Below are 16,345 nucleotides of genomic sequence, written 5' to 3' on the forward strand. Positions count from 1 at the left end.
GAGATCACAATTTCGTGCACCAAGTTTTTGGCGCCGTTGCCGGGGATTGTTTGAGTTTGGACAACTGACGGTTCATCTTGTTGCTTAGATTGGGTATTTTTCTTTTATGTTTAAGCTTTTTACTTTTTATTTTTGAAAAAAAAAATTATTTTGTTCTTCAGAATTTTTAAGAATGAATTCTAGAGTTTCATGATGATATGTTGAGGCCTGGCTGGCTGTGAAGCCATGTCTAATTCTGTTGGACCGAGGCTTCCACTTATCAATACAAAAGCGTGTTAGTTTACTCCCATCAATTTGGTTGTTACACACATAGCTAGTGTATACAATGTTCTGCTAAAGTTTGGCTGGCCATTGGCCATGTCTAGTGTTTTGGACCGAAGCTTTCACTCAAAGCTTGGCTGGCTAGTAAGCCATGTCTAATTCCTGGACTGTAGCTTTAGACTAACATTGCATGATTCTTGGAGTTCTCATTAAGAATTTTGAATTTCTTATTTTCTTTTTTCCATAATAATTTTTGAAAAAAAATAATACAAAAAAATTTAATAAAATCATAAAAACCAAAAATATTTTGTGTTTCTTGTTTGAGTCTAGTGTCAATTTTTATGTTTGGTGTCTTGTATGTTTTAATTTTTCTAAAAATTTTTTCGAAAATTCATGCATTGCATTCTTCATGATCTTCAAGTTGTTCTTAATGAGTCTTCTTGTTTGATCTTCATATTTTCTTGTTTTGTGTCTTACCTTGTTTTTCATATGCATTTTTAGTTTGTTAGTGTCTAAGCATTAAAAATTTCTAAGTTTGGTGTCTTGCATGTTTTTCTTTTCTTGAAAATTTTTCAAAAATAAGCTCTTGGTGTTCATCATGATCTTCAAAGTGTTCTTGGTGTTCATCTTGACATTCAAAGTGTTCTTGCATGCATTATTGGTTTTGATCCAACATTTTCATGTTTTGAGTCATTTTTGTGTTTTTCTCTCTCCTCATTAAAAATCCAAAAAAATAAAAAATATATCTTTTCCTTATTTCACTCATAAATTTCGAAATCTTTGGGTTGACTTAGTCAAAAATTTTTAAGATTAGTTGTTTCTTGTTAGTCAAGTCAAGATTTCAATTTCAAAATCTTTTTCAAAATCAAATCTTTTTCATTTTTTTTCCTTTGTTTTTCGAAAAATTTCAAAAATCCTATCTTTTCAAAACTTTTTCAAAAATCAAACCTTTTTCATATTTTCTTTCATGTTTTTCAAAAATTTAAAAAAATTGTTTTTCAAAATCTTTTTCTTAATTTCATTTCAATTTTTCAAAAACTTTACTAACAATTAATGTGATTGATTCAAAAATTTCAAGTTTGTTACTTTCTTGTTAAGAAAGATTCAAACTTTAAATTTTAAAATCATATCTTTTGATTTCTTGTGAGTTAAATCATTAATTCTGATTTTAAAAATTAAATCTTTTTCAAAATAAATTTCAATAATATCTTTTCAATCATATCTTTTCAAACATATCTTTTTCAAATATATCTTTTTCAAACTTTAATTTCAAAATCTTTTCCAACTTCTTATCTTTTCAAAATTGATTTTCAAATCTTTTTCAATTAACTAATTGACTTTTTGTTTGTTTTACTATTTCTTATCTTTTTCAAAACCACCTAACTACTTTTCTCTCTCTAATTTTCGAAAATCACCTTCCTCTTTTTCAAAAATCTTTTTATTTAACTAATTGTTTTAACTTTTAATTTTATTCCTTTTCTTAATTTTTGAACTCTAACAAATTTTAAAATAAAAACAAAAATATTTTCCTTTTCTTTTTTATTATTTTTGAAAACTCTCTCTCTCATCTCTTTCTATTTATTTATTTAATCACTAACACTCTTCTCTTCTTCTTATAATTCGAACCCTCTCTCCCTCTCTGTGTTCAAATTCTTCATCTCTTCTCTCTACATCATTATTCTATTCTTTTCTTCTTTTACTCACATAAAGAAATCTCTATACTGTGATAGAGAATTCATCTTCTTTTTTGTCCTCTTCTTTTTCATATGAGCAGGAGCAAGGACAAGGACATTCTTGTTGAAGCAGATCCTGAACCTGAAAAGACTCTGAAGAAGAAGCTAAGAGAAGCTAAAGCACAATAATCCAGAGAAAACCTAACAGAGAATCTCGAAAAAGAAGTAATGGCCGAACCCAACAACAATACAAGGAAGATGCTTGGTGACTTCACTGCACCAAATTCCAACTTCCATGGAAGAAGCATCTCAATTCCTGCCATTGGAGCAAACAATTTTGAGCTTAAGCCTCAATTAGTTTCTCTGATGCAACAAAATTGCAAGTTTTATGGACTTCCATCAGAAGACCCTTTTTAGTTCTTAACTGAATTCTTGCAGATCTGTGATACTGTTAAGACCAATGGAGTTGATCCCGAGGTCTACAAGCTTATGCTTTTCCCTTTTGCTGTAAGAGACAGAGCTAGAGTATGGTTGGACTCTCAACCTAGAGATAGCATGAACTCTTGGGATAAGCTGGTCATGGCTTTCTTAGCCAAATTTTTTCCTCCTCAAAAGCTGAGCAAGCTTAGAGTGGATGTTCAATCCTTCAGGCAGAAAGAAGGTGAATCCCTCTATGAAGCTTGGGAAAGATATAAACAACTGACCAAAAAGTGTCCTTCTGACATGCTCTCAGCATGGACCATCCTGGATATATTCTATGATGGTCTGTTTGAATTGTCTAAGATGTCATTGGACCATTCTGCAGGTGGATCTATTCACCTGAAGAAAATGCCTGCAGAAGCTCAGGAACTCATTGAAATGGTGGCAAATAACCAGTTCATGTACACCTCTGAGAGGAATCCTGTGAGTAATGGGACACCTCAGAGAAAGGAAGCTCTTGAAATTGATGCTCTGAATGCCATATTGGCTCAGAACAAAATGTTGACTCAGCAAGTCAATATGATTTCTCAGAGTCTGAATAATTTGCAAAATGCATCTAACAGTACTAAAGAAGCATCTTCTAAAGAAGAAGCTTATGATCCTGAGAACCCTGCAATGGCAGAGGTGAATTATATGGGTGAAGCCTATGGAAACACCTATAATCCCTCATGGAGAAATCATCCAAATCTCTCATGGAAGGATCAACAAAAGCCTCAACAAGGCTTTAATAATGGTGGAAGAAACATGTTTAGCAATAGCAAGCCTTTTCCATCATCCTCTCAGCAACAGACAGAAAATTCTGAGCAGAGCCCCTCTAGCTTAGCAAACATAGTCTCTAATCTATCTAAGGCCACTCTAAGTTTCATGAATGAAACAAGGTCCTCTATTAGAAATTTGGAGGCACAAGTGGGCCAGTTGAGTAAAAGAGTCACTGAAACTCCTTCTAGTACTCTCCCAAGCAATACTGAAGAGAATCCAAAAAGAGAGTGCAAGGACATAACCTTACTTGGCGTGGCCAAACCTAGAGAGGAAGAGGAGGACGTGAATCCTAGTGAGGAAGACCTCATGGGACGTCCTCTGGACAAAAAGGAGTTCCCATTTGAGGAACCTAAGGAATCTGAGGCTCATCTAGAGACCATAGAGATTTCATTGAACCTACTTCTGTCATTCATGAGCTCTGATGAGTATTCTTTCTCTGAAGAGGATGAAGATATTACTAAAGAGTAAGTTGCTAAGTACCTTGGAGCAATCATGAAGCTGAATGCCAAGTTATTGGTAATGAGACTTGGGAGGATGAACCCCCCTTGCTCACCAATGAACTGAATAACTTGATTAGGCAGACATTACCTCAAAAGAAAGAGGATCCCGAAAGGTTCTTAATATCTTGTACCATACGCACCATGACCTTTGAGAAGGCTCTGTGTGACCTGGAGTCAGGCATAAACCTCATGCCATTCTCTATCATAGAAAAACTGGGAATCTTTGAGGTTCAAGCTGCAAGAATCTCACTAGAAATGGCAGACAAATCCATGAAAAAGGCTTATGGACTAGTAGAGGACGTGCTAGTGAAGGTTGAAGACCTTTACATCCCTGCTGATTTTATAATCCTAGACATTGGGAAGGATGAGGATGAATCCATCATCCTTGGCAGACCTTTCCTAGCCACAGCAAAAGCTATAATTGATGTTAACAAAGGAGAGTTGGTCCTTCAATTGAATGAGGACTACCTGGTATTCAAGACTCAAGGTTTTTCTTCTGTACACATGGAGAGGAAGCATGAAAAGCTTATCTTAATACAGAGTCAAACAAAGCCCCCACATTCAAACTCTAAGTTTGGTGTTGGAAAGCCACAACCAAACTCTAAGTTTGGTGTTGAGAGGCCACAACCATGCTCTGATTATCTGTGAGGCTCCATGAGAGCTCGCTGTCAAGCTATTGACATTAAAGAAGCGCTTATTGGGAGGCAACCCAATTCTTATTTATCTATGTTATTTTATGTTTTTTTTAGGTTGATGATCATGTGGAGTCACAAAAATAACTGTAAAAATCAAAGTAAATTCAAAAACAGCATTAAAAATAGCACACCCTGGAGGATAAGCTTACTGGCGTTTAAACGGTAGTAAGAGTAGCAGAATGGCGTTAAACGCCCAGTCTGGCACCATTCTGGGTGTTTAATGCCAGAAATGGGAACCAGACTGGCGTTTAACGCCAGAACAGAGAACCAAGTTGGCGTTAAACGCCAGAAACAAGCAACAGCTTGGCGTTAAATGCCAAGAAAGGTATAAAAGCTGGCGTTTAACACCAGAAATAGGTAGCAATCTGGCGTTAAACGCCAGAATTGCACTCTAAGGGCATTTTTGCACGCCTAATTGGAGCAGGGATGAGAAGTCCTTGACCCCTCAGGATCTGTGGATCCCATAGGATCCCCACCTACCCCACCTCTCTCTCTCCCCCTCACACATCTCTATAACACTCTACCCAAACCACCACTCACCTATCAAATCCTATCCTCTTCCCTATATTCTCTTCACCAATCACCTACATCCCTCTTCTCCAAACAACCCACCTACCTCACTTTTCAAATTCAAACACTTTTCCCTCCCAAAATCCACCCAATTCCATTCGGCCACTCTCCCTCTCTTTCCCTATAAATACCCCTTTTTCACTCTTTTATTTTCACACATTACAATCACCTTATACCCCTTTGGCCGAATTCACTCTCTCCCTCCATCTCTTCCATTCTCTTCTTCTTCCCCTTCTTTCTTTCTTCTTTTGCTCGAGGACGAGCAAACCTTTTAAGTTTGGTGTGGTAAAAGCATTGCTTTTTGTTTTTTCGTAACCATTTATGGCACCTAAGGCCGGAGAAACCTCTAGAAAGAGGAAAGGGAAGGCAAAAGCTTCCACCTCTGAGTCATGGGAGATGGAGAGATTCATCTCAAAGGTCCATCAAGACCACTTCTATGAAGTTGTAGCCAAGAAGAAAGTGATCCCTGAGGTTCCTTTCATGCTCAAGAAGAATGAGTATCCAGAGATCTGACATGAGATCCGAAGAAGAGGTTGGAAAGTTCTCACCAACCCCATTCAACAAGTCAGAATCTTAATGGTTCAAGAGTTCTATGCCAATGCATGGATCACTAGGAACCATGATCAAAGTATGAACCCGAATCCAAAGAATTGGCTTACAATGGTTCGGGGAAAATACTTAGATTTCAGTCCGGAAAATGTAAGGTTGGCATTAAACTTGCCAATGATGCAAGAAAACGCACGCCCTTACACTAGAAGGGTCAACTTTGATAAAAGGTTGGACCAAGTTTTCATGGACATATGTGTGGAAGGAGCTCAATGAAAAAGAGACTCAAGAGGCAAGCCGGTTCAACTGAGAAGACCGGACCTTAAGCCTGTGGCTAGAGAATGGTTGGAGTTCATCCAACGCTCCATCATTCCTACTAGCAACCGATCTAAAGTGACTGTAGATCAAGCCATCATGATCCATAGTATCATGATTGGGGAGGAAGTGGAAGTTCATGAGATCATACCTCTAGAACTCTACAAGGTGGCAGACAAGTCCTCCACATTGGCAAGGTTAACCTTTTCTCATCTCATTGGTCACCTATGCAATTTGGCTGGGATTGACATAGAAGGAGACATCCTCATTGAAGAGGACAAGCCCATCACTAAGAAAAGGATGGAGCAAATAAGAGAGCCCACTCATGGACCTCAACAAGAGCATGAGGAAATTCCTCATCAAGAAATCCCTGAGATGCCTCAAGGGATGCATTTTCCTCCACACAACTATTGGGAGCAACTCAACACCTCTTTGGAAGGCTTGAGTTACAACATGGACCAACTAAGGGTGGAGCACCAAGAGCACTCCATCATTCTCCATGAGATTAGAGAAGATCAAAGAACTATGAGGGAGGAGCAACAAAGGCAAGGAAGAGACATAAAAGAGCTCAGGCATTCCATTGGATCTTCAGGAAGAAGAACTAGCCGTCATCACTAAGGTGGACCCGTTCTTTGATTTCCTTGTTCTTATTTTTCTATTTTTCGAATTTGATGCTTATTGTTTGTCCATGTTTGTGTCTTCATTACATGATCATTAGTGTCTAGTGTCTATGTCTTAAAACTATGAATAATTCCATGAATCCTTCACCTCTCTTAAATGAAAAATGTGCCTAATTACAAAAGAACAAGAAGTACTTGGATTTCAAATTTTATCTTGAAATTAGTTTAATTATTTTGATGTGGTGGCAATACTTTTTGTTTTCTGAATGAATGCTTGAACAGTGTATATTTTTTATAGTGAAGTTTATGAATGTTAAAATTGTTGGCTCTTGAAAGAATGATGAACAAAAAGAAATGTTATTGATAATCTGAAAAATCATGAAATTGATTCTTGAAGCAAGAAAAAACAGTGAAAAAGAAAAAAAGTAGCAAAAAAAAAGAAAAAAATTGGCGAAAAAGAAAAAGAAAGAAAAAGAAAAAGCAAGCAGAAAAAGCCAATAGCCATTTAAACCAAAAGGCAAGGGTAAAAAGGATCCAAGGCTTTGAGCATTAATGGATAGGAGGGCCCAAAGGAATAAAATCATGGCCTAAGCGACTAAATCAAGTTGTCCCTAACCATGTGCTTGTGTCATGAAGGTCCAAGTGAAAAGCTTGAGACTGAGTGGTTAAAGTCGTGATCCAAAGCAAAAAGAGTGTGCTTAAGAACTCTGGACACCTCTAACTGGGGACTTTAGCAAAGCTGAGTCACAATCTGAAAAGGTTCACCCAGTTATGTGTCTGTGGCATTTATGTATCCGGTGGTAATATTGGAAAACAAAGTGCTTAGGGCCACGACCAAGACTCATAAAGTAGCTGTGTTCAAGAATCAACATACTGAACTAGGAGAATCAATAACACTATCTAAAATTCTGAGTTCCTATAGATGCCAATCATTTTGAATTTCAAAGGATAAAGTGAGATGCCAAAACTGTTCAGAAGCAAAAAGCTACTAGCCCCGCTCATCTAATTAGGACTAAGTTTCATTGATATTGTGAAATTCATTGTATGTTCTCTTCTTTTTATCCTATTTGATTTTTAGTTGCTTGGGGACAAGCAATAATTTAAGTTTGGTGTTGTGATGAGCGGATAATTTAATGCTTTTTGGCATTATTTTTAGGTAGTTTTTAGTAGGATCTAGCTACTTTTTAGTATATTTACATTAGTTTTTAAGCAAAATTCACATTTCTGGACTTTACTATGAGTTTGTGTGTTTTTCTGTGATTTCAGGTATTTTCTGGCTGAAATTGAGAGACCTGAGCAAAAATCTGATTCAGAGACTGAAAAAGGACTGCTGATGCTGTTGGATTCTGACCTCCCTGCACTCGAAATGAAATTGTTGGAGTTACAGAAACTCAAATGGCGCGCTCTCAATTGCTTTGGAAAGTAGACATCCAGAACTTTCCAGAAATATATAATAGTCCATACGTTTCTCGAGTTTTGACGACGTAAACTGGGGTTCAAACGCCAACCTCATGCCCTATTCTGGCGTTAAACGCCAGAAACAGGTTACAAGCTAGAGTTAAACACCAAAAACAGGCTGCAAACTGGCGTTTAACTCCAAGAGAAGTCTCTACACGTGAAAGCTTTAATGCTCAGCCCAAGCACACACCAAATGGGCCTCGGAAGTAGATGTCTGCATTATTTAATTATTTCTGTAAACCCTAGGTTACTAGTTCGTTATAAATAGGACTTTTTACTACTGTATTAGAGGTCTTGGTCATTCTGGTTCCCCCTTTGGGGCCGAAGCCAATGAACACCATTATCACTTATGTGTTTTCAACGGTGGAGTTTCTACACACCATAGATTAAGGTGTGGAGCTCTACTGTTCCTCGAGTATTAATGCAATTACTACTATTTTCTATTCAATTCATACTTATTCTTGTTCTAAGATATTCATTCGTACCAAAGAACATGATGAATGTGATGATTATATGATGCTCATCACCATTCTCAACTTATGAATGCGTGCCTGACAAACACTTCCGTTCTATATGAAAACAAGCTTGAATGCATATCTCTTGGATTCCTGATCCATGTGTTTGATTGCCTCTCCTAACAACAGAGCCTTCAATTCCTTGAGATCAGAGTCTTCGTGGTATAAGCTAGAACCAATTGGCAGCATTCTTGAGATCCAGAAAGTCTAAACCTTGTCTGTGGTATTCCGAGTAGGATCTGGGATGGGATGACTGTGACGAGCTTCAAACTCATGACTGTTGGGCATAGTGACAGACGCAAAAGGATCACTGGATCCTATTCCAACACAAGTGAGAACCGACAGATGATTAGCCCTATGTAACCCGTAACTGGACCATTTTCACTGAGAGGACGGGAGGTAGCCATTGACAACGGTGATACCCGAACATACAGCTTGCCATGGAAAGGAATATGAATGATTGAATGAAGACAGTAGGAAAGTGGAGATCCAGAAGGAATAACGCATCTCCATACGCTTATCTGAAATTCCCACTAATGAATTACATAAGTATCTTTATCTTTATTTTATGTTTATTTATATTTTAATTATCAAAACTCCATAACAATTTGAATCCGCCTAACTGAGATTTACAAGATGACCATAGCTTGCTTCAAGCCGATAATCTTCGTGGGATCGACCCTTACTCACGTAAGGTTTATTACGTGGACGACCCAATGCACTTGCTGGCTAGTTGTGCAAAGTTGTGAAAAAGAGTTGAGATTACAATTGTGCATACCAAGTTGTTGGCACCATTGAGATCACAATTTCGTGCACTACTTTGCTCCTGAGATCAATCAAAAAATTAAAGAAGAGATTGAAAGGTTGATCAAAGCAAAATTTATTCGAACTGCTTGTTACATTGAATGGGTATCGAACATCGTTCTCGTAATGAAAAAGAATGAAAAGTTGCAAGTATGTATTGATTTTCGAGATCTAAACAGTGCTACTCCAAAAGATGAATACTTTATGGCCATAGCAGATATGTTGATCGATTTTGTAGCAGGCAATGAAATCTTAAGTTTCATGGATGGTTATTCGGGAATTAACCCAATTTTTATCGCAGAAGATAATGTACCAAAAACTGCCTTTCGATGCCCTGGGGCATTAGGTACATATGAATGGGTGGTAATGCCTTTTGGTTTGAAAAATGCTGGTGCGACGTACCAATGTACAATGAATACTATTTTCCATGAATTTATTGGAAAATTCATGGAAGTCTATATCGATGATGTTATGGTCAAATCGAATTTGATGGACCAACATCTTGATCATTTACAGTAGGCATTTAGTACAATGCATAGAAAAGAGTTGAAGATGAATCATTTGAAGTGTGCATTTGGTATGTCTATAAGAAAAATTTTAGAATTTGTAGTTCAAAAGAAAGGAATTGCCATTGATCAAAATAAAGCTAAGGCAATCATGGATTTGCCTCTTCTTAAATCGAAGAAGAAAGTACAATCTTTTCTTGGGAAGGTTAATTACCTTCGACGATTCATATCGAATCTTTCTGGTCAAACTTGAATTTTTACATCTCTAGTCAAGCTTAAAGGTGAATCACAGTATGAATGGACAGAGGAACATTAAAAAGCGTTTGAATCGGTCAAAACTTACTTGTCCAAGGCACCAGTGATGGAAACTGTTCGTCCTCATGAGCCCTTAAAGTTATATATTGCAACATCTACGAATACTATTGGATATATGTTGGCTCAAGATGATAAAGAAGGTCATGAAAGGGATATTTACTATTTGAGTAGAGTGCTAACCGATATTGAGTCGAGGTATTTTCCAATCGAAAATTTGTGTTTGTCTCTTTATTATGCCTGTACGAAGCTAAAGTGTTACATGGTAGCAAAAATTGTGAAAGTGATTGCACAGACAGATTTGATAAAATACATGTTGTCTTATCCCATGTTAAAAGGTCGATAAGGGAAGTGGATGCTTGCTTTAATGGAGTTCGACTTGAAATATGTGCCGGCTAAAGCTGTGAAAGGTCATGTCATTACAGATTTTCTAGCAGATCGACCGAACAATCCCAATGACCAGGGTACAAATGTAATCGATGTAGTTTCTGATTGTTGGAAATTGTATTTTGATGGTTCGAAACATAAGGATGGTACTGGAGTTAGGATTTTAATTATTTTTCCGGAAGGCGTCCTGTTAGAAGTGTCCCGTCAGAAATTTTTTTGAATTAAAATATCCTTGTTCGAATAATGTTGCTGAGTATGAAGCCTTTATATTAGGATTAGAAATTTTGATTGATAAAAGGGCATTAGATGTTCAAATTCTTGGGGATTCCCAATTGGTGTTGAAACAGTTATCGAAGGAATTTAAATGTAATAATGAGATGTTAAAGAAGTATTTATCGATAATGTGGGAGTTATTAGTGTCTTTTCGAAAAGTATCTTTGGTTCGTATTCCAAGGATTTGAAATGAGATTGCTAATGAGTTGGCTCAAATTGTATCGAGATACAAAATACTCCTTGAAACTTTGGAAAAATTGGCAAAAATTTGTCAAATTCTAGTACCTATTGAGGAAAGAGAGGTCTTGATTCTAAATGAATGGGATGATGATGATTGGAGAAAACCAATTACAGAATATTTGAAAAATTCGAACATTCGGGTGGATCAAAAAATTAAGTTAAAAGCAATGAATTTTGTGTTGATGGCTGGTGAATTGTACAAGAAAGGCGTCGATGGTAGCCTTTCCAAATGCTTGGGTCAATCAGATAAAGACATTGCTCTTGGAGAAGTTCACAGGGGTATACATGGTGCTCATCAAGCTGGAGTAAAAATGAAATGGGTGCTTCAACGAGATCGAGTGTATTGGCCTACCATGATTACAAATTGTATTGATTATGCAAAAACATGCTAAGAGTGTCAATGGCATAGAAAGATACAGCAGATTCCAACCTCTGAGTTACATTCGATTATTAAACCATGGTCATTTCGAGGTTGGGCTTTGGATTTAATTGGAATAATACACCCACCTTCATCGAAGAATCATAAATTTATCCTAGTGGCAATCGATTATTTCACAAAGTGGATTGAGGTTGTTCCTTTAATAGAGGAAGGTCAAAATGAAATTATTGATTTTATAGAGGAATATATAATTCATCAATTTAGGATTTCTCAAACTTTGAGTACTGATCAAGAGACTATATTTACCTGTCAACTCATTAGGAATTTTGCAGCCTCGAGGAACATTACTATGGTAACTTCGACTCTATATTATGCATAAGCAAATGGTCAAGTTGAGGCAGCAAATAAGATTCTGATTAACTTGATTAAGAAGCAAATTGGTTGCAACCTCGTACTTGGCATGGGACTTTAAGCCAAGGGTTGTGGGCTTATCGAAATTTACCTAGAGGATCGACAAATACGTCTCCTTATAAATTGGTGTATGACCATGGTTGCGGTGTTGCCATTAGAAAATAATCTTAATACTTTAAGAGTGATGAGGCAAGATGATTTATCTATTGAAGATTATTGAATTACAATGTATGATGAGTTGAATGATTTAGATCAAGAACGCGTTTTAGCACTCGGGAATATGATTTATCAGAAAATAGTATTGCTCGAAGTTATAACCGTCGAATGAAAGAGAAGTGCTTTAGTGTGGGAGAGTTAATATTGAAATTTATATTACCAATGGAAAGAAAGTCGAAAGTTTTTGGTAAATGGTCTCATAATTGGAAAGGACCTTTTTTCAGGTGATCGATTTGTACACTGGGAACGTGATGAGCGAATATTTTATACGCTTTTTGCCATCATTTTCAAATAGTTTTTAGCATATTTTATTTAGTTTTTATTAAGTTTTCATAGGTTTTAGTGTAAAATTTACATTTTTGGATTCTACTTTGAGTTTGTGTGTTTTTATGCAATTTCAGGTATTTTCTAGCTAAAATTGAGGAGCTAGAGCAAAAGTCTAATTCAGATACAGAGAAAGTACTGCAGATACTGTCTGGATCTGACCTCCTTGCACTCGGAAGAGCTTTTCTAGAGCTACAGAAGTCCAAATGGAGTGTTCTCAATGACTATGGAAACTTGACTTCCAGATCCTTCTAGCAATGTATAATAGTTCATACTTTGATTCAGAATAGAAGGCCCAAAACTGGCGTCCAACGCTAGCCTCCTACCCCCTTTCAGGCGTTTAGCGCCCAAGGAGAAGAGATCAGGGTCCAAACGCCCAAAGAAGACCCCCTAACCAGCATTCAACACCCTAGAGGCCTCATAGTACATGGATCTCATCAAATCTCTGCCCAAACACTCACCAAGTGGGCCCCAGAAGTGGATTTTAGCACTAAAAGACTGGTTTACCCTTTCTTATGTAATCCTTAATTATTAGTTTAGTATTTAAAGAACCTTTACACCTCTCATTGAAGGGGGACGCATGCTATATTTCATTTATTATTGTATTTTCTATCAGTATGAGTTTCTAAACCTCCTAAGTTGAGGCGAGGAGCCCTATTGAGTTCTATGAATTAATAAAAGTATTACTGTTTCTCTTCAATCCGTGTTTGATTTAATTCTAAGATGTATATTCGTTCTTCAACATGGTGAATGGAATGATGCATGACAATCAGCTCCGTTCATCATACCAAGACCGCGTGCCTGACAATCACCTGTGTCTTCTTGGGTTCGTGTGAATACGTGACTGGAAAGCATCGAACCACCAGCTTGATTATATATCTCTTAGATGGCTAATCCACGACTTCATTGGGGACTTCTCGTGACACCAGGTCAGACGATTTACGGGGAGATTAGGGTCTCTGTAGTAAAGGCTAGAATCCAAAGGCGCAGCATTCTCTGATCCGAAAGATTTGACCTTGTCTGTGGTGTTTTGAGTAGGATCTCTAAAGAAAATGAACTGCTAGAGCTTCACCCTCGTTCAGATTAGATGACCATGGCCATACGGCGTTTGATCTAAAGCAGAGGAGATAATGACCACGGTCATACGGCATTGATCACATACAGCCTGCCATAGAAGAAATCATTCATAATTGAAGGAGACAGTAAAACTAGAGTTAATTCAGAAAGACAAAGCAACTCCAATCCTTAACCATCTTCTTATTACTGGTTCCATTTAAATTCATAAAGTATTTTATACAATATTCCTTTTATGGTTTTAACCAAATTCAAACCAACAACTTCTTGATTCGCCTGACTAAGACCTGCAAGGTAACCATAGCTTGTTTCGAACCACAATCCTCGTGGGATCGACCCTGACTCGCTCAGGTATTACTTGGACGACCGAGTGCACTTGCTGGTACAGCTGTACGAAGTGTGGAAATTCGTGCACCAAAACACATACTGTATTAAAGATATCGATTCTGGTAATGAGGTTAAATCGATAAATCGGAAGTATTTGAAGCAATATCGATGTCTGGAAAGTGATGTTTAAATATATAAAGAAGTACAAATAAAGGAAAAGAATATCTGTTTAGGAGAATACAATAAACTTGTGGAGCATAAGGTGGTAATGGTTCTTCGAGTTCCAGTGAAGTTTATTTCTTTTTGTGTTATAGGTGTTATAAACTTCAATTTTGTCATGTCTTCGATTTGCACTCTGTCATATCTCCTATTAATCTCAGCTTGTTTGTCTTCTATCTTGCAAAGACTTTTAAATAATATTTTTTCTCCTTCTGGGCCTTGGCGTAAGGTTCTGCCAATGCGGCTTGTTTTTCTCGAACTAGGGCTAATTCCTTTTTTATTTCTTCCTCATGCCTTGCTAAATAAGCTTGAGTATTAACAGCCTGGGTGATATGGGTTTCAAATTCTTTGTAAGACTTTTGTACTGATTGATGGGTTGCCTTAGTTTCTGCAGATTTCACTTCGATTTTGGTTAGCCTCTCTCTTTTACTTCTTTCAATTTATCTTGAGAAATGAAATTAGAAACCCTTTCAAATTTTTTCACCATTGCAAAAAATTGAGGTGGAACCTAGAATTCAAGAGAAGAATTCAAAATGTCAGATAAGATACTATTTAAGTCATTCTGTGAAACTCATTCTTCAGCAGTATGGGTTAACAACTTTAGAAGAGAGGTTAATTGATTGAGAGTTCTTTGGGAGAGCTCTTTAGGAAGACTTGGTTTGGAAAATTCTTCCACAATCAGAGTTGAAGTAGGTGCTTCCTCTTCAACAGTAATCCCATTCAAAATAGTTAAGAGTTCAGCCAAAACAGAATTAGATGGGTTAAAAGCAGTGGCTGAAGGATCCTTTGCAAATTTGGGACTTGGTAGAAGAGACAGTTCATATTGGTCCATTAGACCTGAAGGATCTTTGATTGCTGGACTTGCTTGAGGAGACGACACTGTTTCTCTGGTATCTCGAATAAGTGAATCAACAGTTTGTGTGGGAGGAGAATTGATGATAAGGTTGATATCAATTAGAGAAAAAACGGTAGAATTATTCACAGGTTGAGGAGAAGGAGATTTCTCCCAATCCAATTCTATTGGATTTTGTTTTTCAACAATTGATGAATCGATGACATGAATAGGTGATGGTGGTTTTTAGGTTTCAATTGTGTGATGAAAAATGGTTTTATCATTGGAAGAGGATGGAACTCATTGCCCTTCTAGATCGACTTGCGCAATCGGTGAAGAAAGGGTAGATTAATTGATCCTCCCAGCCTTTGTCAATATAGAAATAGTTATGAGTAAAAGAAATGGGAATTGATGAGGCCAGAGTTTAATTTAGTAAGTATTTATACCTGGGTAGATTTCCTGGGTTGGAGATGTGGGAATGAAGAGATTTCTGATGAATTATCTGAATCAGATCCATTGGAAGATGAGGAAAAAACATTCAAATAAGAGGAAATTTGTTTCTTGGAAGGTTGTCAACTCTCATCAGATGTGCTCTCACTTAATGATTACCTCTGGAGTAATGATTGTACAGTTAATGCAAAGTTTTAATAAATAAACAGGATCGATAAAAAGAGTTAACCAAGTCCTTATTTTGGTGGTCTTGATCAAAATTTTCTTGACCTTTTGCTTCGGTTGTTTAGTGGTGCACGAAATTGTGATCAATACTTTTCAAAACTCTAATAATCCCTGGTAATGGCGCCAAAGACTTGGTGCTCACTACCATGGCATAAACACAACTTCGCACAACTAACCAGCAAGTGTACTGGGTCGTCCAAGTAATAAACCTTACGCGAGTAAGGGTCGATCCCACAGAGATTGTTGGTATGAAGCAAGCTATGGTCACCTTGTAAATCTTAGTCAGGCAAACTCAAATGGGTATGGTGATATGCGAAAATATAAAGATAAAGATAGAGATACTTATGTAATTCATTGGTAGGAACTTCAGATAAGCGTATGAAGATGCCTTCCCTTCCGTCTCTCTGCTTTCCTACTGTCTTCATCCAATCCTTCTTCTTCCTTTCCATGGCAAGCTTAAGCAAGGGTTTCACTGTTGTCAGTGGCTACCTCCCATCCTCTCAGTGGAAATGTTCAACGCACCCTGTCACGGCACGGCTATCCATCTGTCGGTTCTCGATCAGGCCGGAATAGAATCCAGTGATTCTTTTGCGTCTGTCACTAACGCCCCGCCCTCAGGAGTTTGAAGCACGTCACAGTCATTCAATCATTGAATCCTACTCAGAATACCACAGACAAGGTTAGACCTTCCGGATTCTCTTGAATGCCGCCATCAGTTCTAGCCTATACCACGAAGATTCCGGTTAAAGAATCCAAGAGATATTCACCCAATCGAAGGTAGAACGGAGGTGGTTGTCAGTCACACGTTCATAGGTGAGAATGATGATGAGTGTCACGGATCATCACATTCATCAAGTTGAAGAACAAGTGATATCTTAGAACAAGAACAAGCAGAATTGAATGGAAGAACAATAGTAATTGCATTAATACTCGAGGTACAGCAAAGCTCCACACCTTAATCTATGGTGTGTAGA

Source organism: Arachis hypogaea, chromosome 6, assembly GCF_003086295.3.
Source record: "Arachis hypogaea cultivar Tifrunner chromosome 6, arahy.Tifrunner.gnm2.J5K5, whole genome shotgun sequence".
Taxonomy (NCBI): Eukaryota; Viridiplantae; Streptophyta; class Magnoliopsida; order Fabales; family Fabaceae; genus Arachis; species Arachis hypogaea.